A 27,921-nucleotide genomic window follows, 5' to 3' on the forward strand; every position below is an offset into this window, starting at 1 on the left:
TCATCTGCTTCTCTTTTGTTGCAAGATTATGGAACGTTCATCCGAAAACAATCTCCTGTCGTTGACTTCGGCCGGTGTTATTAAATACTTTATATCTTTTCATTAACATTATTTATTGACAAAACATCTGAGGGAGAAATTTAGGTTCGTAAATAAGTTTTGATCAAAGTAATGTCTTTGTGGTATAAACAATACAAATAAATTGTCTTTGCAGTATGAACAGTACAATTTGATCCGACGCCCAGTTTAAAAACTTTATAGTTGAGGCATCTACTGTCATAAACCATTACAGGGAAGTTTATTAAGATAAATTAATATGATAATGTATATATTAAGGAGCAGGAATAAACCTGTACTCCTCAAAAAGACAGACAAATAGAAGACATGATAGAGAATATTCTTATAGTACCTCTGTATTGAGAAAATCTGATCACTTTGCTATATTGAAATACATGAGAAAGAAACAGGAATGCAATATATTTTGTAATTTTTATTAATTATAATTTTAAATGCATATAATAGCTAGTATTTTTTATATATTTTTCTTTCAATTTATATATAAATATATAATACGGGTTTTTTTTAATTAAAAGGTTGATGTGCATTCAGGGAAAATCTTCGCACCAAAAAAAAAAATGTTGTGGATAAAGAACCGAGAATTAGAAACATTTTCTCTCTCTCTCTCTCTCTCTCTCTCTCTCTCTCTCTCTCTCTCTCTCTCTCTCTCTCTCTCACATAAGGCTGAAACCTGGAGGCCAATCAAGACCATGAGCCCATGCAACTTTATCACTGTCCGTAAGGTTCAAAGGTGACTCATGAATGGCAGAGGCAAGAGACCGTAATAATACCTTAGCTGAAGGAAAACGCCCTTGAGACTGACCATATATGCATAACTCCCTCTCCACCCATAGTAACACAAGGCTGGACAATCTAACAAGCAAGCATAGAAGAGTCTTACAAGCAAGAGCCCGTGCCTTGCATAAGGCAAGGCAATCTCAGCTCAGTTTCCAGACTGAGAGGATCTCTCTCTGCCAGTGCTAGTACCTGCTTATCCGGCACAGGGGACACCAAGTTACCCCTACCAGCTTAACAGGCACATGGGATACCAGTCTCCCGTCTGTGCCTGCCGGCACATTGGACTTGCTTGCTTGCTTGTTAGATTTCCCAGCCTTGTGCTGGACACGGGCTCTTGCTTGGCCGGTAGCAATGCATATTGGACACCACGTTACCCCACCCAGCTTACCCGGCACAGGGAACACCAGTCTCCCGTCTGTGCCTGCCATATCTGTCTTCTATTTAGGTGTCTGGGCATGGACTCACTTATACAATGAGAACAGACACTGCAAGAAATATTCAGAGAACTGCAGATGGCAATTCTGTAGGGATTATGAATGGCACAGAGTCAATGTTCCGCGCTATGTTGGAATCTGCGCCGATTCCTAATCGGGTTGCGCGATGTCAGAATTCTTACTTTGTGCGGCAAAGTTGGAATGAAGTGTTGGGTTCCCTAAGGGTGTTGATGCCTATATAAAGCACAATTTAGATATATTGTGCATAATATATAAGTATTTTCTGGTTAGAGGAACTATGCAAGGATTGCTGAACCCAGTGCCTTTCATTGTGAGTTTGTTATTATTACTGATTTCAATGATCAATGTTAAAATAAAACGATGGAAATTGATGGATTCTGGTAACATATTAAATGCATTTTTAACAATCTCAGAATAGAATGAGAAGGGAGTTATATTGGATAAGTATTTGTGTGTTAGTTGCATAGTAATTTATAGCAATAGATAGTTGAAGATTGCATGAATGGTGGATATATGAATTGAGGTGTCCATTACAGAGAGGTTGTACTACATGTGCATGATCAGAATGTTCTTGTATGTTTGCTGTAATGTGATGGATGTTTGTTGGTTTGTAACGACTAATTGCATTACATTTAATATGAGAAACTACCAGAAGATTGTATATCCTTTCTTGACTTCCCAAAATCAAGATGTGGTTATGATTGCAACAAAAAATCATTTGTAATTTATGACAATTGATAGTGTGTTAAAGGTGCTTTGAATCATTATAAAATTAACATACACACTGTTTAAAAAATATCAAATGCATAAAAAAATGATATTAGTTCATTAACTAAAACACCCTCCCCATTGTTTGTGAATTAGAGGCTGACATTCAACAATTTTAAGTGGCCTAAACACAGTGACAGATAGGGGTGGCAATTCCATACTTACAATAACTAAGACGCCTTGGAAACAAATGAAACACACACATAATGACCTGACTTTAAATAATGGCCTGATCACTGCATATACGACGAGGAGATCACCCCATACAACCTAATACTGTTAACACACCTATTGCCATATAAGGTAAACGAGTCAGTCGGCCTATTTACGGGAATCTGTTTCACTAAACAACAAACAAAATACGATTCCAACTTGGTCGCGCGATCTGGGAATCTTCACATTGCGCAGCGCCAAGTGAGAATATTCCAACTTGGTCGAGCGATCTGGGAATCTTCACATTGCGCTGCGCCAAGTGAGAATATTCCAACTTGGTCGAGCGATCTGGGAATCTTCACATTGCGCTGCGCCAAGTGAGAATATTCCAACTTGGTCGAGCGATCTGGGAATCTTCACATTGCGCAGCGCCAAGTGAGAATATTCCAACTTGGTTGAGCGATCTGGGAATCTTCACATTGCGCAGCGCCAAGCGAGAATATTCCAACTTGGTTGAGCGATCTGGGAATCTTCACATTGCGCAGCGCCAAGTGAGAATATTCCAACTTGGTTGAGCGATCTGGGAATCTTCACATTGCGCAGCGCCAAGTGAGAATATTCCAACACGGGGCAGATTCTGAAATGGGTCGCAACACATCTATCCTGAAGGTACACTCTCGGGTACAACATACTATCATATTTCTCTGACTCTTATTTAGGTTTTTATATTTTATATATGAAATATCTACTTTAATGATGTTACTGTTTTTAAAATATCTTATTTTAATCTTTTATTATTTCTTCTCTCGATAATGGTAGATTGAAATCCACAATCAATTGAAGAGAGACTAAGACCAGTTTTGATATGAAATTATTATTACTTTTATTATATAATTATAATTACTGATGAATATCTCCAGTTCCATAAACTTTTCCCTTCAAATACAAAGTCGTGTCATTTGAAAGGATAAAGAGAAGGATCATTGCAGATTTTCATATCTATACGATGGAAAAAGAATGACCGCGAGTATCTTCATCTACCATTATTGAGAGAACAAGTAGTCTAAAGCTAGAAACATTAATTTTGATAAATATAAATAAAAATATATATGAAATACTACATATATGATGCTTTGAAAATTAAATTTATGAAGAAAATAAAAATATATTATATTCTTGTTTCCTTCTCTGTTAGTTGTCAATATCATTCTGATCAGTACTAAAATTTCCGTACAAATACGCATTGAAATTTACATTATTCTTCTTATTTTAAAAGAAATTCTTTGACAGGTAAAGAGTATTTATTACTCTTCCTAACAACACTGATTATTAGAACAAATGTGTAAATTTGCACTTATTTTATCCTGTACACCTAGGCTGATACAGTTGTCTTTGTGGACTCCTGTACCAGAACTCTACCGAATCACTGGGTTTAGAATAAGAGAATCTGTAGCCATCGCTGCCTGTAAAATCAAAGCCATAGAATTTGTAATTATACTTCATTTTCACGCCACTTGCACCAACAGTATAGTTTTTCCATTTGGTTATCATGTGTATATTGTGCACAGTCAGCCCTCTTGTTACGCGAGATCTCACTTAACAATTTCACCTGCACGCGGCACAGATAACTGCAATACCTATTGAATAATAAACCACATTTGTAATTAAAGATTTTTAAGGAGTGAAGATTTCAAATCCCTTACACTGTACGTGCCTTCCCCCATTTACCTCTTTCCCCACCCAGCTCATTTCACCCATCGCTGTATACTGTATATCCATTTACTGTAGTGGAAAATGACAACTATATTTGAAATAAACCGAATTTTGATTAAATTGGAGTTTCACTTAATTGTATTGTATTTGTAAATAAAAACAGCAAATTATGTTTTCCATTGTTATGTTTATACTTTCTAAAGCAATTGATTAACCGTGCGTGGTCTGCCGTCGTTAACCTCAATTTTAGGATTAAATAACTCCCTCATTATTAAGGTATGCTATTGAAGGATATTTCATATTTCCTAAGAGAAAGAATTATTGCTAAATCATTTGTTTTAGTTTATGAAATAAGCTGTATTTCTGTTGAAGAAAGTATAAAAATTGAACAATAGGTGAGTTTTAACAATGCTTACAACTTTACATCTTCATCATTAATGAAGATATAAACATATCATCTCTTGGCAAAGATGTAAACAATCCTAGTTATCAAAATTAATGTTTTTGCTCTAATATTTTGAAATAATTCTTGTTTTTATTATCACACTCTTGCTATAGATTGGGCCCGGAAGTTTCTTCCAAGTCACATCAGTTAAAGAGGATGTGTAGTGTTTTATTGCTCTGCACCTAGAGCGTTATGTCAAAGTAATTATATAAGGACACTCAAAGAGGTCTTCTGCTCTACCCCCGGAGCATTGAGTCAAAAGTAGATATATGAGGACACTCAAAGAGTGCCTCTGCTCCGCACGGGTGTGGAGCTCTTCCTATGAGCACCCAAAATCGATCCAATTCAGAGCCGTAAGGGAAGGCTTTGGCAGTAGAGAATAGTGGTATAGAAGCGAGTCCCAGTGAGTAAGAGAGACTGGGAGAGGAGAGGAGGGCAATTAGTAGTAGAGGAAAGGAGCAGTTTTAAGTGTAAGAAATTATCCCTGCTGTAGGGATGGTGAGGCAGTGAGGTTGGTTTTGGGGGAAAGGGAGGATATGACTTGAGGTCTGAAGGGGATCCGGGACATTTCGAAGGGATGAGACCCGGGTGAAATCGTGGATGGCAATAGGGGTTAAGTCTTGCAAGAGCAAGGTGTTTAGCTGGTGGGTGATTGAAGGGGAGTGTATACATGGTATATGCAGATAGACTAACAGGTTGGTTAGAAGTAGCTCATTTCCCCAATGGTGCCACATCTAACAAAATCAGCAATCACCTTCAATCATATTTCTTGTGTTGGGGAGCCCCGGAACAAATATCAACTAACGGAGGTATGAACTTGGCCAGCGAAGAGATGGCGGCCTTCTTCAGGAGATGGGGAGTCAAGGTCCGGCTGTCATCGGCCCAGTATCCCCAGTCTAATGGCAGGGCAGAAGCAGCTGTCAAATTGGCAAAGAGGCTACTCTGAGAAAACAAGTTAAAGTTGGAGCCCTTGAGTCGGACAAAACGGCCTTGGCGATACTTCAGTATCTCAACGCTCCTCTCAGGGAAATTAACAAGTCGCCGTCTCAGCTTGCAACGGGTCTCCAGCTGCGCGATGGGGTACCGACGGCCAGGAGACACCTGTTAGTAGACAGACATTGGAGGCAGACGATACGTCGAAGGGAGTTACAAGTGGTAAGGTCGCAGGAGTTGATGTGCATCCCTGGCACTACCAGAAGACTGCCGCCCATCAAACTAGGTACCCGTGTACGCATACAAAACCAAGCTACCAAGCAGTGGGATAGAACGGGCATAGTAACGGGAAAAAAAGCCCCATCGTCAGCACACCGTCAAGCTCAACGGGAGCGGCAGGCTATCAAAAAGGAATAGACGACACTTGAGAGTCATCGCTCCGCCCTCCGGCACGCCCGTGTCTCAGCACGGGACCTCCGCAAGCCATACCCCGACAGAACAGGGAACACTCCCCATACAGGAGCCCAACGTCGTTAGTAGGCCGAGAAGGGCCGCCGGTAAACCCAAGTGGCTCAAAGACTTTGCAGAATGATGTTATTATCTGTTGTATGTAATTGCATCAGGAATTGATATTTCTTTCCAGAGAATTTATGTATTTTATTCTGTTTTTGTGTATGTAGCGAAAAGTTAGCTTTAATTTTTTCCTTCTCTCTCATTTCTCATTGATCTAGGGACATTTCCCCCTTTTATTTTTGCCATGTATAAGTATAATCTTGAGGGGGGGGGGTACGATATGTTTTCCGGCCATGCGCTGCCGAGCATGCATCTGCATACGCTGTTGCCAGTCAGTCGGCTCTTGAGTATCTTGTAATAAAGTTGGGTCACCAGGACGTTGTCTCATTGCAAACCCAACACTTCCAGCTATAGAAAAAAATAGATGTTTATTTAAAAACAATTTAAAAGAATAATGGATTTAATAATTTAAGTACTTATTGTTTTATCAGTTTTATATAACATAAAAATATTATTTTTAGATTAAAGTCTGCAGTTTTTTATAATAATAAATAAAAAAAATATCCACACTACTTATTTGATTTTTTAGAGAGAGAATAGATATCTTTGACAGGTTGAGTATTTATTACTCTACCTAATAACACTTTCATAGAAAGAGTTAGTAAATTTGCATTAATTTAATTCCGTACACTTACCCTAACGTTCCCAGAGGCCGTGTAATAGTGTTTTACCCAAATATCTATCAAATAGGCTTGTGAATTTCCATGAAGCTACAGCAATGAATGTTTCAATCATTGGCCTAATTTTGGGTGGTTACAATGAATTGACAGGTGTGCTTAATTTAACCCGTTTACTCTTAGAAAAAAGAGGAACTTCTTCCCTTCCCTCAGAGCATTGTTTGGGATAGATTTATTTATCCGGTAAGGTATTTGAGACCCAGACCATCTAACAAAAGGGTCAGGCAGATTACGGTACCTCAACCTAATAAACCTCAGGAAGCTCAGGTTAGACTTAGAAAGAAACTTATTCTACCCCAGTTTACTGCTGGTATTTACCCATTAGCTGTAGATGAACCTCCTAACACATTGTTAGAATTTGTACCTGAAGTTAAAGTGTGTCAAACCCAATCTGTGTTGTGCCTTAAGGTTAATGATGCTCAGGAAGTGTTATTACCATTGGTAAATAATACGAAAGCTAGGATGACGATGAAGGTTGGAACTTTACTAGGTTGTTATAGGATAATCAGTGAAGATGATATTGATCAGCCAGATCCAAAGTGCCGGAAAACTAGAATTCAGAATGATTTAGTTCCTCCAGGTGTTGACGTTAGCATCCAATCAGGCAATACTAGAGAAGAAAAGATTAAATATTTGTATTCTCAACAAGATAATTCCCATCTTAATGCTGATCAACAGGCAGAATTAAGTGACATGTTAGTTGCAAATCACTCCATATTCATTCTTGAAGAAAAAGAATTGGGAAAGTTTAAAGATGTTCAAGCTCATATTGCAGTAAGTGATCCACATCCAGTTAGATCTCCCATGTATCGATACCCAGAAAAGGCCAAAACCCTTATTTCCACCATGTTAGAGGATATGGAAGAAAGAGGGATAATAGAACCATCTAATGCAGCATGGTTGAGCCCAATTGTTCTTGTAAGGAAACCCGATCACACTCAAAGGATGTGCCTCGATTACCGTAAAGTCAACACACACCTCCAGGTTGATATTCACCCTTTACCTAGATTAGAGGAAATGGTAGATACAGCTGCAGGAAACCATTATTATGCTTCTCTAGATATGAAAGATGCATATTATCAAGTGGAATTAGATAAAGAGAGCAGGGATTTAACAACTTTTAGTGATGGAGTTTCACTGTATAGATTTAAACGCCTTCCTTTTGGATTAAGTTGCAGTCCAGCTATATTTTCACGTATCATGTCTAATATCTTGGCTCCTCTTATTAAGAAAGGGTGGGTTAAGAATTACTTAGATGATATAGTTGTTTGGGCTCCCAGTTTTCCCATCTTGTTAAAAAGGTTAGAGCAACTATTCAAACTTTTCAGTGACAAAGGAGTGAAGCTAAACCTAAAGAAATGTCAGATAGGCCAAAGGGAAATAAAGTTTTTAGGTCATATAATCTCCAAGGACGGTTGTAGACCATGTCCAGACAATATCAGTGCAATCAAAGGCATGAAACCACCTACCAATGTTAAGCAAACTAGGAGATTTCTGGGAATGTGTGGGTTTTACAGGAAACACATTAAGGATTATGCTAAAATAGCTGTTCCCATGACTAATCTCTTAAGAGAGAAAGAACCCTTCTTGTGGACAAAGAATTGTCAGTCCAGCTTTGAACAAATGAAACAAGCATTAGTCACTGCTCCAGTGTTAGTAAAGGCTCAAATGACTAAACCCTTTGAATTATTTACTGATGCTAGTTTAGATCATGTAGGTGCGGTTTTGATGCAGAGACAAGAGGATCAGTTGAAACCTGTTGGATATTTCTCTAAGAAACTGAAGCCAGTTGAGCAGCGCTACAGTACCACTGACAGAGAAGCACTTGCTATTATCTTAGCATGTCGTAGGTTTCATCATTTTCTTTGGGGTGTTCCATTTACCATTCACACAGATCATCAGCCTCTAGTATCAGTGTTCAAGAGAAAAACTAAATCACCTAGAATGAGCCGGTGGGTAATTGAAATGCAGGATTACCGGTTCAAGGTAGAATATCGGCCAGGTAAAAATAATCAGGTGGCAGATCAACTAAGTAGACCAGTTAGAGCAGTTTTTCATCAGAGTAGGGACGATTATCTCGGTCTGAGCAAGGATGAGTTTAAAGAAAGGCAGTTAGAGGAACCAAGGTGGGCTGAGTTAATAACCTTTCTAGAGGGTGGCAAATTACCACGTAAGAGGTTCCCTAGAGCTTTGATTACACAGTTCCTGCTGTACGAAGGCTTATTATATCTCGGTGCAGATAAAGTTGATAACTCCATTCAACTGAGATTAATAGTTCCTAGGGATTTAACCAAGGCAGCTTTGAAGTTCGGTCATGAATCGTTGTCAGGTCACTTAGGAATACGCAAAACAATTGATGCTATTGAAAACTTATTTTATTGGCCTTCATTGCGATCTGATGTTACCAAATATGTAAGTGAATGTATCATGTGTCAAAAACATAAAGCTAGTAGTTCTTTACAACAACAGTTTCAGGAATTGCCTCCAGTAACTAAACCTTTAGAGAGAATCAGTCTTGATTTAACAGATATGTTATCTAGTGCAAATGGTTATAGATATGTATTGACTGTTATTGATCATTATAGCCGGTATGTTAAGTTCTATCCCTTGCGAAGTAAGTCTACAGAGGAGGTAAGCAAAAACTTCCTTATGTATCTGAATGACTTTGGTGTACCTATGACTGTTATTCTGGATAATGGTGCTGAATTCACTTCAAATCAATTTAGAGAATTATGTCGCGAACATAAGATCAATACAGGTTATATTACCCCATATCATCCACAAGGAAACAGTGTTAGTGAAAGGATGCATAGAACCATGAAAACCGTACCAAATGTGATGTGCAAAGGACATCCTTATCAATGGCCAAAGTACTTAGGTGAAACCCAGCGTGTGCTCAATTCTGCGGTACATACCACTCTTGGTGAACAACCTCATTACGTATTTTTCTCTCGCAGGGCACCTAGGCAAGTAACTAGTGTGTTACCCACAATTAATGATGGTGTAGAAGAGACTGCTATGGCAAAAGCACATGAAATAATTCAGAAAACTCATAGAGAGATGGCCAGCAGGTATCGCGCAATAGCCAATCAAAAGAGGAAGAATGAGAAAGTGGATGAAAACTGTCTCGTATGGGTTAAAAATGAAAGTGTGATTCCCAGCACAAGTAAGAAACTAAACCCAAGATGGTCTGGTCCTTATGTAGTAACCAAAGTGTTTAGGGATGGTGCTAAATATGAGTTAAAAAACTTGTTTGACCACACCATTATTGAACGTGCGGCTGACAAAGTAAAACCTTTTGTAGGACAAGAACAGTGGTTAGTAAAAATGCAGGAAATGGATATTATCAATCCGGATGTGAACGAAAGAGTACAAACCAGAGGTGCTTACAATATTGTTCCTCCCTCTAGATTAATTGAGGAAATTTGAGATCATATTTTTTATACGGTATTTTGTATTTTTGTACTTTTATATGGAAATGTATTTTATTCTGTGCCTTAGCATTGTTCATGCATATAACAATTATGTTAATTTCCAAGTGTCTTTATGGGTTATGTTCATAGATTATGGATCTGATAATAACACTTCGTTACCATGAACCTGTACTCGGTTGAGGTTGTGTATCAAGAGCAACCCCATCCAAAAGCTTTACAAACTCTAGTGGAGTTGTTCAAGTTTTGTAACTGATGTGTAAGTTAGTCATTAGGATGCTTTAAGAGGTATATTATCTTCAAAGGTACTTTTCTCCTGCTTAGGGTTATTGAGTGCATGAGACTGAATGACATGAAAAGGTTGTTTGTAAGGAAAATTATCCTAAGTGATTATACCCTTAATGAGGAGTGACTGGGTCTTAATTGAATTTAAGATCACTCTTACATAGGTGTTTTAACTTGGTAAGGTTATTAGGATGGTTAGGCAGAAACGCGCCTTAAGGGGGGCGTCCCACAACTTGCTCTGTATGTCTGACAGCAGACCTTGAAGATTAAATGTTGCGGCCTATATCCGGCTGAGAGATGACTACTATACATGGTGCATAAAACTTGTTGTTGTTAGATCTGTTTTCTACCCTAGGTTTTGCAGTTAGTTGATAGTTCTTGATAAATGAAAACCAATTTCCGTAGGGGTAAAGTGATGTAATGACAGAAATGCTTCATTTAACTGAATGGTACTTCCATTTACGGTTTTTAGACTTAATAAACGAATTGGTTTTCATCTCATCAAAATATTATGTTAGCCCGAGGTAGAGAGGCGTAACAAAGGAGTAGTTGTGTCTATGGTCGAGAGTTTGTGATTGAGTGCCAAGGTAAACAGAGGCGTCGTTGTGTGAGCCTCGAGCGTAGCTGCGCTAGGTAAGCTCAGAACGCACTCTTTGAGCCGACAACTACCAGTGTAGAGGGGAAATGTTGCTCCCCCGTATTATTATGTGAAATTCTTACCTTCTCCCTTGTAAAAGGTATGCATTTGTTCTTGTTATCATGTATGTGTTGTAATAACACTTGACATTGTCTGTTGTGGTTATCTTTTTCTTCAAATGAATATAATAAAGGGTATCCGGTCATTTCGCCCACATGCCATTTCGCCACACTGTGGAGTCATTTCGCCCACAGGTCATTTCGCCCACACCATGGAGTCATTTCGCCCACACTGTTAAGTCATTTCGCCCACAAGTACGATAATAGCTCTAGTATGTCACTTTAGGTAAACGCAACTAGTTGGCAGGGAGGAAGAAGAGAGGGGGGTGAGAGGGAGGGAGGTAGGAGGTGGAAGATAAGGAATAGAGTGTGTGTGCGTGTGCATTATAATGATGATAATGGTGATAATGATAATAATAACAACAACAACAACTGCGTGTGCATTATAATAATAATAATGATAATAATAATAATGATAATAATAACAACAACAACAACAACAACAACAACAACAACAACAACAACAACAACAACAACAACAACAATAATAATAATAATAATAATAATAATAATAAATGTTTTTTTAGTAAGGCAGTCAGAGTGAAAATATACATTTGGGGGAATAGGCCTATTTAAAGTTTACTGAATCTAAACTACAACTGCAGTCAGAAGGTGAATTTACATTCCAGCTCTTTGAGAAGGGCACACAGCGTGGTAGAGATAAGCTCGTTGACAGTCATGGGTACACTTACAACAAAAAAATGCAGCGATCCAATGTAACTTACTGGCAATGTACTAATCGCCCTAAAAGTAACCCATGCAAGGCACTAGTAACGCAGAGAAATGGAAAATATGTAAAGAACAACGTGTTGCACAACCATTCACCATCAACTGGCTCTGATATTGTCACTAAAGTAACATTACAGGTAAAGAAACTGGCAGCACAAGATCTGTTTAAACCAGCATCTGCTATAGTGGATGATGTGTTGCTACAAGAGATAGGAAATGCACCATGTCCTAGTCTGTCCTTATGGCCAACTTCTAGCTGGAGTATTTTCTATCAGTCAATCCGTACTAATAATGATATTGAAGGCTGGCACAATCGCCTCAACAAACATGCTGCAGGTAGATGTAACCTCCAGTTTTACCTCCTCGTAAGCCTTCTCCACAAAGAGGCTAAATTGACATCCGTCTACATAAGGCTAGTATCCGAAAAAAAGCTACGAAGGATTCAGCGGAAAAAATATAGGGACTTGCAGGGTAAAATATTTACTCTTTGGGAGGAACACATGAGGGGTGAGAGATCTGCATATCAGTTGCTGAAAGCGTGTGCTTATCTCAATGGCCCAGTGCGCAGTTGAAACTTGCATGTACAGTATGTACTGTAGCTGTTTTTTTTTTTAAAATTCTTTTTAATTCTTTGACACTATTCTTTTAATCTTGCATATATATGTAGCTATATTTTAATAAAAGTTTCTTTAATTATTTGTCACTATCTGAATATTACATGTATGTAACTGTCTTTTAATCAGTTTTTTTTTTAACTCTTTGTAACTACTGTTTGGTTATTACTTTCTGAATATTAGGCTACATTTATGTAACTGTCTTTTAAGAAAAGTTGACGAGGGCGATTTAATAGAAAAGAATTTTACAAGAGTAAACAAAACAAAACAGTGAGGTGGTTAAAAAAAATAATAATAATATAATAAGTAGCAATTACACTTAGTTACATAACATGATAAAAATGAGCACTGAGGTTAGTGAGAATCGAATCAACATCATAGCTTTCCTTAATTTCCAAGACATCATTAATAGGTACACAAGTAAATAAACTTCTTACATCAAAGCTCACCATAATATTAGGCTGAGGAGTACGTTTGCACAATATATCAACAAAATGAACGGAATTCTTTATATGGGATTTCTTTTTTTAAATATATGTGGGCGAATTGACTCTTATATGTGGGCGAATTGACTCTTATATGTGGGCGAATTGACTCTTATATGTGGGCGAATTGACTTGTGGGCGAATTGACCTGTGGGCGAATTGACTTGTGGGCGAATTGACATGTGGGCGAAATGACCGTAATTCTAATAAAGTACACTAAGTTGCCAGTATTGGAACTGCTTTATGCTGTGCTTGCATGTGGTTGGAACTGTGCCACCAACCGTAAGTTAAGATTTGTAATGTTATTCTCAGATTTATCAAGTTAGTCTTTGAGTTGCCAGGCTAACTGTGCAGTGTAACCAGTAGGTTAGGTATGAGTACAGTGTAGCCTAGGCTACGAATTGTCTGTTGTTTGACATAGGATCGCTGTCCTAAATGAAGACTTTGTATTACAGGGTACCAGTTTGGAGTACCGAGCATGTACTAAGCTTTTGTGTAAGAATAAAAAGACCCCCGGGAACCAGCCTTTCCCTCAACCTCCACTGCAAATGAAGATCCGTCGTTCCCCATAGCAAGAGTCAAGTTACCTTAAGCCTAGGCTTAGAGTATTAGCCTATACCTGTGATGTACCCGTTATTAGCCTATGTCAAGGCTTGGTTTGTTATAGATAGGCTAGCCAGGGGTAAGTCGATTGTCCAAAATTGAATGGTGCCTCCGAACTTAGGTAGGGACAATTGACGAAGGTAAGAGTTAGTGAAAAGTCATGTGTGAACGGCATGACATATATATATATATATATATATATATATATATATATATATATATATATATATATATATATATATGATTTCAAAATTTATCAAATGGCCGATGTCAATACCCTTATATGGAACATCTTTTAGAAGTCTACCTTTTAAGGAATTCAAGCTACTCTCTCTGGTGAAATTGATATGATAAATTATATCAAACAATGCTCTCTGTCATTTTCTTCCTGGCAATTGCTGTATCGAGTAACCTGTGTTGTATGGAAGAATGAGTCCTACGGCTTAACCTAAAGAAAACTATATTTCTATTGCTTTACCAACACTCGCTTGAAGTGCGAAGTGTAGGGTTAGCATGGCTTCTTTCGTCTCCTGTCATAAGTCCCATTCGTGATCTTCAATGTAAGTGAGTGGGTAAGATATAAAACGTTGGTCTTGTGTTTAGGTAAAGTCGAAAGTCACGAATCACATTACCAGGTATGCTGAACTTTTACTGACAAAGAATTTCTTATTGCTGGGGGTAGGAGGTCATATGACAATTATCTATGGAGTTAAACAGGCGTTTAACAATTCGGGGGATGGGAGGTACAGGGGAAGAAACGTTACAACAACGTCACTGAGGGACGTCATCACTTTTGTGAATGTGTGGGTGGCTAAGACTAGCTTTAGCCTTATTTTCTTAAGTAAAAACGTTAATGAAACATAAATGGCAATGCACAGTATTTTCCAAAATTAGGCCATTGTATGAAGCGCTCCCTGCTTTGATATCATGGAAATCCATCAGTTATTTTAGGAGTTATTAAAAAAAAAAAACACTATTACACGGCCTCTGGAAACGATATTAGCATTTAATTCTCCTATGTAATCTTTTCTACCATTAGCATTCACAAAATTTAGTTTTGTCATCTCTGCTTTCTTTTCTTCTACTTTTCTTTTGATTTCATTTGTTCATTTACTTTTTACTTCTTTTTTGAGTTATATCATCTCGGCTTTCTTTTACTTTTCTTTTAATTTCATTTGTTCATTTACTTTTTACTTCTTTTTTGAGTTATATCATCTCGGCTTTCTTTTACTTTTCTTTTAATTTCATTTGTTCATTTACTTTTCACTTCTTTTTTGAGTTCTTTCATCTCGGCTTTCTTTTACTTTTCTTTTAATTTCATTTGTTCATTTACTTTTCACTTCTTTTTTGAGTTCTTTCATCTCGGCTTTCTTTTATTTTTCTTTTAATTTCATTTGCTACTTTACTTTTTATTCCTTTTTTGAGTTCTTGCTCATGGGGACTCAGTCGGAGGAGAGCCGTTACAAAAGTCACTCGTGTTGATCAGCTGTTACTACTACGGTAACCCAAACATCTGCCTCCTGTCGCAGCCAGTTTCCATAAAATGTTTTTAACGTTTTAAGAAATATTCATTAGACAAATATACAAATATACATAAATATACAAGATGACAAAGGTTGAGATTTCAATTTTGCGGTTAGTATAGTGAAATTTGTGTTTATTTAATAATAAATAAGCCATTTAACATATTGAGTGGCTCATCCCCTAAGATTACGTTATTTGACCGTGTTTCCGTTCAATGATGCTTTTGTGACAATGTGCTTTTAATTTAATGTAGCTTAATATTTTAATGGTTATAATTGCTAGAAATATGTATTTCACAAGTTCTATAGACTAAGTTAGGTTAAGGTAACGATTTGGTCGTTGCGGGTCGGTGCACCCCATAGGTAAATAGCTAAGGTGAGGAACCTTAAGCTAGGTAGTGTTCTTTGAGGTGTATGTACGAAAGCGGCCACCTGTATTATTATGGCTAACAGAATACGGCAGTGGAAGAGGGTTGCAGGGGGCCGTTACCCCCCCCCCCTGTTAGGTAAGTAGGTAAGGACACAGCTTGTATGTTAAGTTTAGGGGGGAAAGTTTAGGTTAGTTGATGTCCATATTTAATCAAATCGGGAGAAACTGACCGCTGATATACAAAGGCTCCGTGTTCTTGTTTTTACTTCCATTTTATAATGTGGTTTATCAGTCATAACTTCTAGATTATTAAAACGTCCATATTTTGAAAGAAAAACACTTTTCCCCAAGTATTCTTATGAGAACCGTTCAAAATACCGTAATATCTTTATTAACCCTTTTACCCCCAGGCTATTTGGAAATTTCCAATCCTCCACCCCCAGTTATTTTTTTCCCAGCATATTTTGCAGTATATTTTTTTTAAATTGCTCTAACAGCCTTAATTTTTGTCACAGAGAGGTCAGGTTGGTCTCATTCTCTTGGAAAATGCCTGAATTTTCTCAAGAAAATATAGAAAATATGAAAAAAAAAATTTTACAGCATTTTTTTGCAAGGATGTACCGGTACGTCCATGGGGGTAAAGGGATGAGTTTTGTGAAACGTACCAGTACGTCCTTTGGGGGTAAAAGGGTTAATATATCATACTACAGTAAATCTATACCGGTTTTTAGGGGTGAATGTAGTTTGTTGGGACAGGGTAAGATGAGAGTGCGGGAGTCTAAGGATACGGCTCCTAGGTTAGGTTAGGTGGAGAACCTCAGGTGAGGTTAGGTAGGAAACATTTGGTTAAGTGATGTTCTTGTGTCTGTAAAATGTGGTTTTTCACTCTGTCCCAACAGACTACAAAGGCCGTTGGTAGATTATCTCTCACCAAGTCGGCTGTCTAATTTTAAGTCTGCTTTTGGGGTAGTGAGGCGACTGCTCACAATCATTGATGACTTTGTAAGGTTAGTGAGTTAAACTGTGAGTGAATAAAGACTAGATATCCTAGGTTAGGTTAGGGAGAATGATGGGAGATTTTGATGGTTACTTATAGTGGTATCGGTAAGTATTTACATTTAATTGTGGCAAATAGCTATCGACTTTGCTTTTGGTTTTACCTTAATAAAGAATTATCGTGCCTCATAGTGGTAATTATTTATCCGTGCACCAGCACTGGTAATTGTAAACCTTAATGTTGAACTATTATGTTTCATTGCAGTAATTGTCTACTTGTACACTTTTGAGAGGTGAATATCCCTTTCAATCAACAGCTCTATCTGCTATTGCAGTATACCCTGTAGCCTTGGCATAAGATGCTGGATAATCTGTCAACCTTGGGACGTCTCGTTCCGAATGGTCGTCTTCACCTGCACCAGACAGCCTCCCTCCTCTGTCATTAGTTCTGATAGGGGAGGATTTCAGACTACAGTACCTGGTATGGTGGGTGGGTGAGACAATGTCAATGCCATATCAACATGTCGGAACATTGAGCAACTCTCCTCGAGTTCCAGCGCTTTGGCACTCTGTTGTGCCGATGGACGACAACTCCACCGGAGGGACATAAGCCCTGTTATCAAAAAAGCAGTACAATATCTCTTAGCTTTGCCAGTTAGCAACAGAAATTCCTGGGTGGGCGGTGCTGAACTCTTATCTCTCTGACGGCCTGCTCTATTCCAGGCAAAGAAGAACATTGTGACGGCCAAGCTGAGGAGGGAGATGCAGATCATTGGATCAAAATGATCTCCACATCCTCAGGATCCTGACTTTATGGAATTCCACAGCAATCGACCTGTTCACAAAAGCTCTAAATTGGAAGCAACACATATATAGTACTGCTGATTGGGACCTGACCCTGACTGAGGCTTTCCTCCGTCAGGAACCTTACCCTCAAAAACTTTTTTTCTTTTCCTTATAATCCTCGAAACAGATTAGAGAACTTCCCGTTTGCACTTTTAGCTTCGCTCATGTTGAATGCCGGAGATAGGTCTTGTCCTCCTTCTACCCGGAGGTTGAAGCTGAATCCCAGAATCCGTCAGTTCCCAGTTCCAGGTCTTCTTTGCTTCAGGTCATGAGTCTTGGAACAATAACCGACAATTCTGATCAGCTGCTCCTGTGTCCTTTGGAGGCCCACTAAAGTGCTACTTTAAACAGACACTGATAAATCCATGGCACTTGCAATGTCACCATCACAGGGAGAGTAAAGGTGACTAAATACAATCTCCCCTTGGCTAAGGAAATCTAATGACTGTACTCGAGGCTCTTTTCTGCAACAGGCGTAGGAGATGATGATGATAACAACTCATTCATCACCCTCACCTTCTGCCCATTACTTTTCATACTATATACACATGACATGTGGTTTGGCCTAGAAAACAAGCTTGTTGCATATGCAGATGATGCTACTCTCTTTGCATCAATTCCATCCCCTGAATGTAGATCTAGGGTTGGTGAATCCCTTAATAGAGATTTAGCTAGAATTAGTGCATGGTGCAAATTATGTTGGTATGAAGTTGAATCCTAACAAAACTCAAAGTATGATTGTAAGTAGGTCAAGGACGGTGGCTCCTCAACATCCGGATCTCAGTATTGATAATGTTTCTTTAAATATGTATGACTCTTTCAAAATTTTAGGTGTGATTCTCGACAGTAAATTTACTTTTGAGAAACATAAGGTCTGTGTCTTCTTCAATTGCACAAAAAATAGGCTTATTGAGAAAGTCTTTCAAGATTTTCGGTGATCAATCTATTCTGAAGAAGTGTTTTAATTCTTTCATTCTACCTTGTTTTGAGTATTGTTCTCCTGTTTGGTCTTCAGCTGCTGATTCTCATCTTAATTTGTTGGACAGAAACTTACGGTCTATTAAATTTCTTATTCCTGATCTAGATATTAATCTCTGGCACCGTCGTTCAATTAGTTCATTATGCATGTTGCATAAGATTTTTCATAACTCTGACCATCCTTTACATTCAGATCTCCCTGGACAATTCTATCCTGTTCGTAATACTAGGCAGGCAGTTAATTCTAATAGCCAGGCCTTCTCCATCACGAGACTCAATACTACGCAGTACTCTAGAAGTTTTATTCCAGCTGTTACCAAGTTGTGGAATGATCTTCCTAATCGGGTGGTTGAATCAGTAGAACTTCAAAAGTTCAAAGTTGGAGCAAATGCTTTTTTGTTGACCAGGCGGACATGAGTCTTTTTATAGTTTATTTATGACATATTTGTTTTTGATGCTGTTAATAGTTTATATATGACATGTCTGTTTTGACGTTGTTACTGTTTTTAGAATGATTTATTGTTAATTTGTTCTCTTCATTTATTTATTTCCTTATTTCCTTTCCTCACTGGGCTATTTTTCCCTGTTGGAGCCCCTGGGCTTATAGCATCTTGCTTTTCCAACTAGGGTTGTAGCTTGGATAGTAATAATAATAATAATAATAATAATAAAATTCATGTTGTCAGAGGAGTCAGCACGACCATGGCATTCTTTGAGAACGACAGACCATGTTTACTGCCCATCATCTGCGGTAATTAACCAATATGGCCCTAGACGTCTTTGCGCTGGGACCTGTAGTAGCTACACGGTTGGTGGTATAGCTGCCCAGGCTCCTCTCACAGGACCATGAGCATCGGATTGAGGGTGGAGGTTACGTGGTACACTTGGATGAAAGGGAAGGTTGACTACTCCTTTCGTTTCCTTTCATCCTCTCCTCTCTTTGGGCACAGCATTGGAAACCCTGTCAGCTGGAATCGATTCTCTTGAAGGTAAACCCCACTTAGCCTGCAGCTGTTCTATTATATAGACTAGAAGTGTCATTTCACACACTCCATACGAGGGGTAGTATGTTGTAACCAGGCAAACCCATTGATATATATATATGCCTCAAGGTTAACACACAGATATTCTGCTCCGCAGCCTGTATTGCACCTGTGCACGAGGTGTAAAGAACCTTAACTCTGCACTGCTCATAAGGTCCTGTGTTTTGGTAACCCAGGATAAGTAGCCATCCAGTTTCAATATGGTCTTCCTCTCACCTGAAGATGAATCTCCTACGTAAAGGCCGAAAGTTTGAGATGATTTGCATTTTTCCTAACTAAAGGAACCCGAGTTCTTTACTTGTACTCTCCCGCCATCACCTACCTACTGGAAGTCCCGGCTGCAATCAGAGTGAGTTCTCAGTGAGCAAGCAGAACCTGCTTACAGCTGGGTAACTATTATAAAACTTTAATAGTCATATACTCCAGCTTTGTTGATAATCCATCCTATGTAAAGAACTCAAGTTTCTATAGGAAGGAAAACTACAAATTATTTTCAAATTCGTCATATATTAATTAATATGCACAATATGTACATTAGGAAGATGAATACTTTATATGTGTAGTTTAGATCAAATCAAAACCTTCGGGTCAGCCTCGAGTGATTTAAGAATTTTAATGCTGTGGTATCATTAAATTGTTTTATTATTATTGAATCATTACTGTATTATGTTTTACCTAGAGTCAAGTTATTTCTAATCTAGATTTTGTCAAAATGTTTCTAAAGGACTGTACATATATGAGCTTGTAAGTGGGTAGCACCAAAAGTACAAACTTGCAGCCAATGTTTTGATGTTGAACAGGCTGACATAAATCCCTTTGTATAGTTTATGAAAGTTCTATTTGTTCCGTAACCGAAATACAAACCACGCTATTTACAAAGGGTTTACTTTTAGCGCAGCTGAAATGACGAGCCAATAGTTTTTAACGAGGGTTAATTACCCCCGCGCTAGTTAGCGGGGGGTGGGGAAGGGTAGCTTGCTACCCCTCCCCCCTCCACACACCGGTGACTTGCTTCTCTTCACTTTTGGCTCGGCGGTGATCAGACGTGTCTGTTCATCGCCTTCGTGACAGCCTTTAATTTTCTTCTTTTTCTTTACAGCTTGTGTGATTGGTTGGAAGTTGACCTTCAGTTATTTTCTTATTGACCTTGTCTCGTTGGGGGCCGCTGTTAAACAGTCGCCGGTGGTAGCGGAGGTAGACCCTCTGTCTATTGTCGACGTCGTGGTGACAGAGGCCTCCGACGTGGCCGGGCCTTCCGACGCAGGTGCTGTTGCTGGTGATGGTGCTCTAGGCTCTCCTCCTCCTTCCGTGCATCCTTCGAAGGGGGAAGTGAGTCCTTCGGTCTCGACTGCTGCCCAGCTTCCTTCTGAGGGAAGTGTTTTGAAGGAGACTCCCCTTCGGAGGACCGATGGTCCCGACGATCTCCCCCGAGGCCGCCTCCGCCGTAAGGCTCACCGCCCTCTACGCCACAAGGGCCTCCCTTCCCCTTACAGGGGGACTAAGAGGCGCCTTTTTGGGTCTTCGTCCTCCGGGGGGGACTCTCCTCGTCAGCCTCAACCGACTACTCCGCCCTCCTTGAACCTCTCTGCGGACCGCTCTCCATCTCCTGCCGGATCTTCGCCTTCTGGAGAACTCGTCACCCGACGGGCAACGGTCCCTTCGGGGCTAAGGGATTCTTCCCTTACGCGAGCAGGGCCAGCTCGTCGACGATCTCCTGCTCGCCAAGACTCTCCTGCTCGCCGACGCTCACCTGCTCGTCGGCTCTCTCCTGAGGTTCGCCCCCCTCGCCAGCGCTCTCCTGCTCGTCAGCTCTCTTCCGAGCGTCAGCGCTCATTTGAGGACCATCGGCCTGCGGTCTCTGACCACCCTTTAGTTCCTGCTGAACTCCCTGCTCACCATCGTGTGTCAGAAACACATGTTCGCCAACGCGCCAGCGATCTTCCCGTTCCTGCTCGTGAACCTATCCTCTCACAGGACACGCGTCGACCTTCTGCTCGCCAGCGATCACCTGCTCGCCAGCGATCACCAGCTCGCCAGCGATCACCAGCTCGCCAGCGATCACCAGCTCGCCAGCGATCACCAGTTCGCCAGCGATCACCTTCACATGCTGCCCGCCATCGCACGAACCTGCATGATCGCCCGCTTACGCATGCTGCTCCTCATCGCAATACCCTGAACGATCGCCCTCCTGCGGATGCTGATCACCATCGCACAACCCTGCACGATCGCCCGCTTACGCATGCTGCTCGCCATCGCACAACCCTGCACGATCGCCCGCTTTCGCATGCTGCTCCTCATCGCAATACCCTGAACGATCGCCCTCCTGCGGATGCTGATCACCATCGCACCCTTTCACGCGATCATTCACCTGCGCATGCTGCTCGCCATCGCACAACCCTGCACGATCGCCCGCTTACGCATGCTGCTCCTCATCGCACAACCCTGAACGATCGCCTTCCTGCGGATGCTGATCACCATCGCACCCTTTCACGCGATCATTCACCGGCGCATGCTGCTCGCCATCGCACAACCCTGAACGATCGCCCGCTTACGCATGCTGCTCCTCATCGCGCAACCCTGAACGACCGCCCTCTTGCGCGCAATCATTCACCTTCACATGCTGCTCGCCATCGCTTACCATCACGTGATCATTATCGCCAGCGATCTTCACCTACGCGGCAGCACGATCCCTCGCCGTCGCGCCATCGCTTGCGTTCGTCGCCTCTGACACGTGTTCATTTACCTGCCCACCCTCACGCCCACTCGCCTGCGCGCCCACGCGATCGCTCGCCTGCGCGCCCGCGCGATCGCTCGCCTGCGCGATCGCTCGCCTGCGCGCCCGCGCGACCGCTCGCCTGCGCGCCCGCGCGACCGCTCGCCTGTGCGCCCGCGCGATCACTCGCGCAACCATTCGCCTTTGCGCGACCGTTCACCCTCGCGCGACCATAGTTCGCGGCGAATTCCACAGCCGGTGGTAGCAGCAGGGACGCGTGCTCCTAGACGGCACTCGGGATCACCTCCATCCAAGCACAGGTTGGTATTGCAGGACGCGGACAGGTCATTACAGCATTCTTCCCCACCTTCTTTTCAGGCAGGTACCGTCGTGTCCACTCCAAAGGATCGCCCGATCCCTTTCACCTTAGCGAGGATTTCGGACTCTGTGTCCTTTGAGCAGCAGACTTGGTTTGGTCCGCTGGCACGGGCGTTAGTGAGGGTTATGAAACCAGCACTCGCCGGCCAGGGTAACAAACCAGCGGCTGTCTCTCCTACGCTGAAGAGAAAGAGAGGAGTGGACTTCGTGGTGACTTCCCCCAGGGCGAAGTTGGTTCCCAAGAGGTCGGTCTCGAGGGTCCCCTCTCCTGCACGAGTACTCTCTCCTTCTCCCGTGGACGAGGCCTTTCCGTCCTCAGGTGAGTCCAGTGGACCGGTAGTCTTCCCCCCGGCACCAGGGGGGGAGACTTCGCTTCAGGCAGGAGAATTGTCTCGTGAGGAAGGGGCCCCTCGAACCTCGTTGTTGGGATCCTGTATCCCTCCTAGGAGGGAGCCCAAGGATTCCAAGACCATCCCTAAATCCTCTGCAAGGATTCGACAGGAACCCATGACTACCCAGGGGAATGTCCACGTATCACCCCAGGAAGAGATTCCTGGGGCAGGAGACTTAGCTGCCAGCCCGCAGGGAGGAGAACAGCAAGAGTCCGAACATGCCTTCTGGCAGGTCCTAAGCCTGATAAGGCAACTTAACAGTCTTACGGATCCAGTCATCCCCCCCCGTGAAGGCAAAGACACAATTCTGGATGAAGTGTTCGACGTTCGGAAGGCCCCTAAGACCAGTGCAGCTCTGCCCTGGTCTCGGGGGCTGAAGAGTGCCAGAGCTAGGGCCAATGCTCAGCTCGCACTTCTTGCCTCCTCCAGTCGTTCCACTGCCGGGAACAAACTCATCCCTCCTCCTCGCCTTCAGCAGAGGAGGTATTTCGAGATCCTGGGTGAGCACAACCTCGCTCTTCCGCTCCATCACTCTGTGGAGGAGCTGGCGAAGGGAGTTCCCTTGGAGAAACTCTCTGCCCGGCAGGTGTCGTTCTCGGCGGCAGAGATCCTTAACCACGAGAAGGTCGCTAAGTGTGCCATGCAGGCCACTTCGTGGCTGGACTTCTGGTTAGGATCTCTGGGCATCCTATTGCGATCTGAGGACTTGTCCAAGGAGACCAATAGGAAGGCCCTAGAGACCTTCTTGCTCTCGGGCACCCGCTCCATCGAGTTCTTGGCGCACCAGGTTACCACCCTGTGGGCCAACTCGGTGTTGAAGCGTCGTGATGCTGTGTCCGAGAGATTCCATCCGAAGGTCCCCGCCGTAGATGTGTGTAGGCTCCGACATGCCTCCCTCCTGGGGGAGAGCCTGTTTGAGCCTCAAGACTTGGAGCGAACAGCTGAGAGGTGGAGGAAATCCAGCACGGACTCCCTCCTCCACAGGGCCCTTACAACTCGGCCCTATAAGCCTCCAGCCCCGCCACAACAGCAGCAACAGCCTCGTAAGGCTCCAAAACAGGCACCGGCAGCTAAGAAAGTGGTGTCTAAGCCCCAGCCCTTTCCAGCCAAGGTCAAGAGGGGTGGTAAGTCCTCCAGGGGAGGCAAGACTTCTAGGGGTGGCGGCCGCGGCCGCAAGCCCTAGGGGTGGCAGTCCCCCTGCGTGTCCACCTGTGGGGGGATGCCTTCAGCGTTGCGTCCGCAGGTGGCAACATCTCGGGGCCGATGCTTGGACGATCTCGGTGATCGGCCAAGGTTATCGCGTCCCGTTCACGTCATCTCAACCTCCCCTGACAGCGAATCCAGTGTCGTTGAGCTCCTATGCCATGGGATCGGCAAAGGGGCTGGCCCTTCAGGCCGAAGTCAAGACCATGTTCGAGAAGGGTGCTCTCCAGGAGGTCGTGGACGGCTCTCCAGGCTTCTTCAGTCGACTCTTTCTTGTAAAGAAGGCTACTGGAGACTGGAGACCCGTCATCGATCTCTCGGCTCTGAACAGGTTTGTCAAACAAACCCAGTTCAGCATGGAGACAGCAGACACAGTCAGACTTGCGGTGAGACCACAAGACTTCATGTGTACACTGGATCTAAAGGATGCGTACTTCCAGATCCCAATCCATCCGTCTTCCAGGAAGTACCTGAGATTCTGCCTAGACAACAAGATCTACCAGTTCAAGGTGCTGTGTTTCGGTCTCTCCACAGCTCCTCAGGTGTTCACCAGAGTGTTCACCCTGATTTCGACTTGGGCGCACAGGAACGGCATTCGTCTCCTTCGTTACCTAGACGATTGGCTGATCCTAGCAGACTCGGAGTCGACCCTTCTTCGACACCGAGACAGGCTTCTAGATCTTTGCCAGGATCTGGGGATCGTGGTAAACCTCGAGAAGTCCTCTCTGCAGCCGTCCCAGCGACTGGTTTATCTAGGCATGCTAATAGACACCAATCTCCACAAAGCCTTTCCATCAGACGACCGGATAGCAAGGCTGAGGAGGGTGGCGGAACCTTTCCTCAGGCGAAAAGAACTCCCCGCCCAATCGTGGTTGCGTCTCTTGGGCCACCTATCCTCCCTGGCCCGTCTGGTTCCAAACAGCCGCCTCAGGATGAGATCCCTTCAATGGCGGCTCAAGTCCCGGTGGAATCAAGGATCCGATTCCCCGGACACTCTGATCCCAATGGGGTCTCTGGAACAGACGGACTTGCGGTGGTGGCTGGCCGACGAGAACCTGCGAAAGGGAGTGAGTCTTCTCGTCCTTCCCCCGGAATTGACTCTGTTTTCGGACGCGTCAAAAGAAGGGTGGGGGGCGCACGTTCTGAACCAGAGGGCCTCAGGCCTTTGGTCAGAATCAGAAAAGTGCCTACACATCAACCTGCTAGAATTGAAGGCCGTCTTTCTGGCCCTTCAACAGTTCCAACGGTTCCTGGCGGGTCACTCCGTGGTGGTGATGAGCGACAACACCACGGTAGTGGCTTATATCAACAAGCAGGGAGGCACTTTTTCGCAACAGCTATCCCATCTTGCAGTAGAGACTCTGAGGTGGACCGAAACCCACTCGATAACACTATCAGCTCGCTTCATTCCTGGCAAGAGGAATGTGCTCGCCGACAGTCTGAGCAGGGCTTCGCAGATAGTGAGTACCGAGTGGTCTTTGGATCCTCAGATAGCCAACAAAGTCCTGACTTTGTGGGGTTCCCCGACGGTGGACTTGTTCGCGACAGCCTTGAACTTCAAGCTGCCCCTGTACTGCTCACCAGTCCCGGACCCCAAGGCACTCTGGCAAGATGCTTTCCAGCAACGGTGGGACAACATCGACGTGTACGCCTTCCCACCATTCTGTCTGATGAGAAGGGTGCTCAACAGGACCAGACTATCGGTCAACTGTTCCATGACTCTAGTAGCTCCGCTATGGCATCACGCGGAATGGTTTCCGGACCTTCTGCAACTCCTGACGGAACTCCCAAGGGAGCTTCCTCCACGACACGAGCTTCTCAGACAACCCCACTCCGGTGTCCCTCACAGGGCCGTAGCCTCGCTTCGGCTTCACGCCTGGAGACTATCCAGCGTCTCCTCGCGGAGAGAGGCTTTTCGCAACAGGTTGCGGAGAGAATGTCTCGGCACCTGCGAAGGTCCTCTGAGGGAGTCTACCAAGCGAAGTGGAGAGTCTTTTGTGGTTGGTGTCGTGGAAGGGGTATCTCTCCACTCGATGCCACTATTCCAGCAATAGCGGACTTCCTTGTGTATCTGCGAGAAGAAATGCGCCTTTCTGTCTCGGCAGTGAAAGGCTATCGCTCAGCCTTAAGCTTGGCCTTCAGATTGAAGGGCGTGGATATTTCTTCATCGCTAGAACTCTCTTTACTCATACGTAGCTATGAGCTTACCTGCCCCCAGTCGGAAGTGAGACCCCCTCCTTGGAACGTGGTTCGAGTTCTCAGGTCTCTCAAGAGACCTCCCTTCGAGCCATTACGCCAGGCCTCCGATCGCCACCTGTCTTGGAAGACGGCTTTCCTACTCGCCTTGGCCTCGGCCAAGCGAGTTAGTGAACTTCATGGTCTCTCGTACGACATCGCCCATTCAAGGGGATGGGGGGAGGTAACGTTCAGGTTCGTCCCTGAGTTTGTGGCCAAGACTCAGAATCCTGGAGTGCCGGATCCTCGGTTCGACTCTTTCAGGATCGCGAGTCTCCGTTCTGTAACAAACGACCCAGACCAGCTGCTACTATGCCCAGTGAGGTGTCTGAGGTACTACTTGAAGAGAACGGCTGCAGTCCGTCCTCATGTGCGAGCTTTGTTTGTGAGCACAGGCAGGACAAAGAGGAGGGTCACAAGGAACACCATCTCTGCTTGGATTCGAAGGGTTATCCACCATGCCCTGAATCCTGACCCTCCTCCGTCACGTCGCCCTCGGGCCCACGATGTCAGGGGTATTGCTACATCCCTGGCCTTCAAGAGAAACTTCTCTGTGACGCAGGTACTTCAAGCGGGGGTCTGGAAGCGTCAAACGACCTTCACAGCCCACTACCTGCAAGACGTGACCCACAGGAGCCTCGATACGTTCTCTATCGGCCCTGTGGTGGCTGCACAACAGCTGGTCTAACCTCAGGCTCCTTTTTGGACAAGTAGCAGTAGGTTGAGGGCGTTGTTACCCGGTCTTAGTCTGTGTGAATGAAAGAGTATGTCTGACCCTTACTTCTTTCTTCATTCTCCCCTCTCTTGGGGAAGCAGCATCCTGGTCCTCGCATAGCTGACCTCGACCTCTGCAGGTAACCCATGCTTCTTTGTGCTCCTAGTATTAAGCTTAATACTGTTGCGTCTCCCATACCCTGATGAGGTGGTATGGGGAACGTCCTATCCTAGAATTCCTATCTGAAGGTCTCAAGGTCAACTTCATAGGACGAGTCACACTCTCCTCCTCACACTACTTATGTAGGCCACTCGTTCCTAGCGATGCTAGGAACCTGTGAGGTACAGGGGCTCCCTCTCTCTAGTGCTGCTCACTAAGGGATCGAGCCCCCGGGCAAGCCGAAGTCAGTAAGGCTGGGGACTTTCCACCCTTCCTAAGGGGTAAGTCACCCTTTGTAAATAGCGTGGTTTGTATTTCGGTTACGGAACAAATGACAAATTTGAAGATAATTTGTATTTTTCCTAACCATACAAACCTTAGCTATTTACACATATGTGCCCGCCATCCCTGACCCCCAAGTCAAGTCCTACCTCTAAGTGAAGTGAAGCAAGTCACCGGTGTGTGGAGGGGGGAGGGGTAGCAAGCTACCCTTCCCCACCCCCCGCTAACTAGCGCGGGGGTAATTAACCCTCGTTAAAAACTATTGGCTCGTCATTTCAGCTGCGCTAAAAGTAAACCCTTTGTAAATAGCTAAGGTTTGTATGGTTAGGAAAAATACAAATTATCTTCGAATTTGTCATTTTAATGTTGTTACTGTTCGTAAAGGTAGTAGGACAGAATGCCTAATGACATAATGCCTAATGACAGAATGTCTAAGGACAAAATGCCTAATTCCTCAACACGGACAAAATGCCTAACAGACATAATGCCTTAAGGACAAAATGCCTAATATACAAAATGCATAATGGGCAATAGGCCTTCCAGACAAAATGATCTAATTTAGCATTTTTGAATATATCATTCGAGATTAGTAAAGATCTTACAGTTAGAACCC

General features: G+C 43.2%; 2 long non-coding RNA genes across 2 annotated transcripts in view; both read left to right on the plus strand.

Annotated features, from left to right (window-relative positions):
* Positions 1–27,921, plus strand: part of LOC137633939 (uncharacterized) — a 359,450-nt gene that overhangs the window by 134,996 nt on the left and 196,533 nt on the right. The window lies entirely within an intron of this gene.
* Positions 14,908–27,921, plus strand: part of LOC137633637 (uncharacterized) — a 28,035-nt gene continuing 15,021 nt past the window's right edge. The window contains exon 1 of the long non-coding RNA XR_011042324.1: positions 14,908–15,110. This is a non-coding gene — a long non-coding RNA (uncharacterized lncRNA). The remainder of the gene's footprint in view (positions 15,111–27,921) is intronic.

The sequence above is a fragment of the Palaemon carinicauda genome, chromosome 43, assembly GCF_036898095.1.
Source record: "Palaemon carinicauda isolate YSFRI2023 chromosome 43, ASM3689809v2, whole genome shotgun sequence".
NCBI lineage: Eukaryota > Metazoa > Arthropoda > Malacostraca > Decapoda > Palaemonidae > Palaemon > Palaemon carinicauda.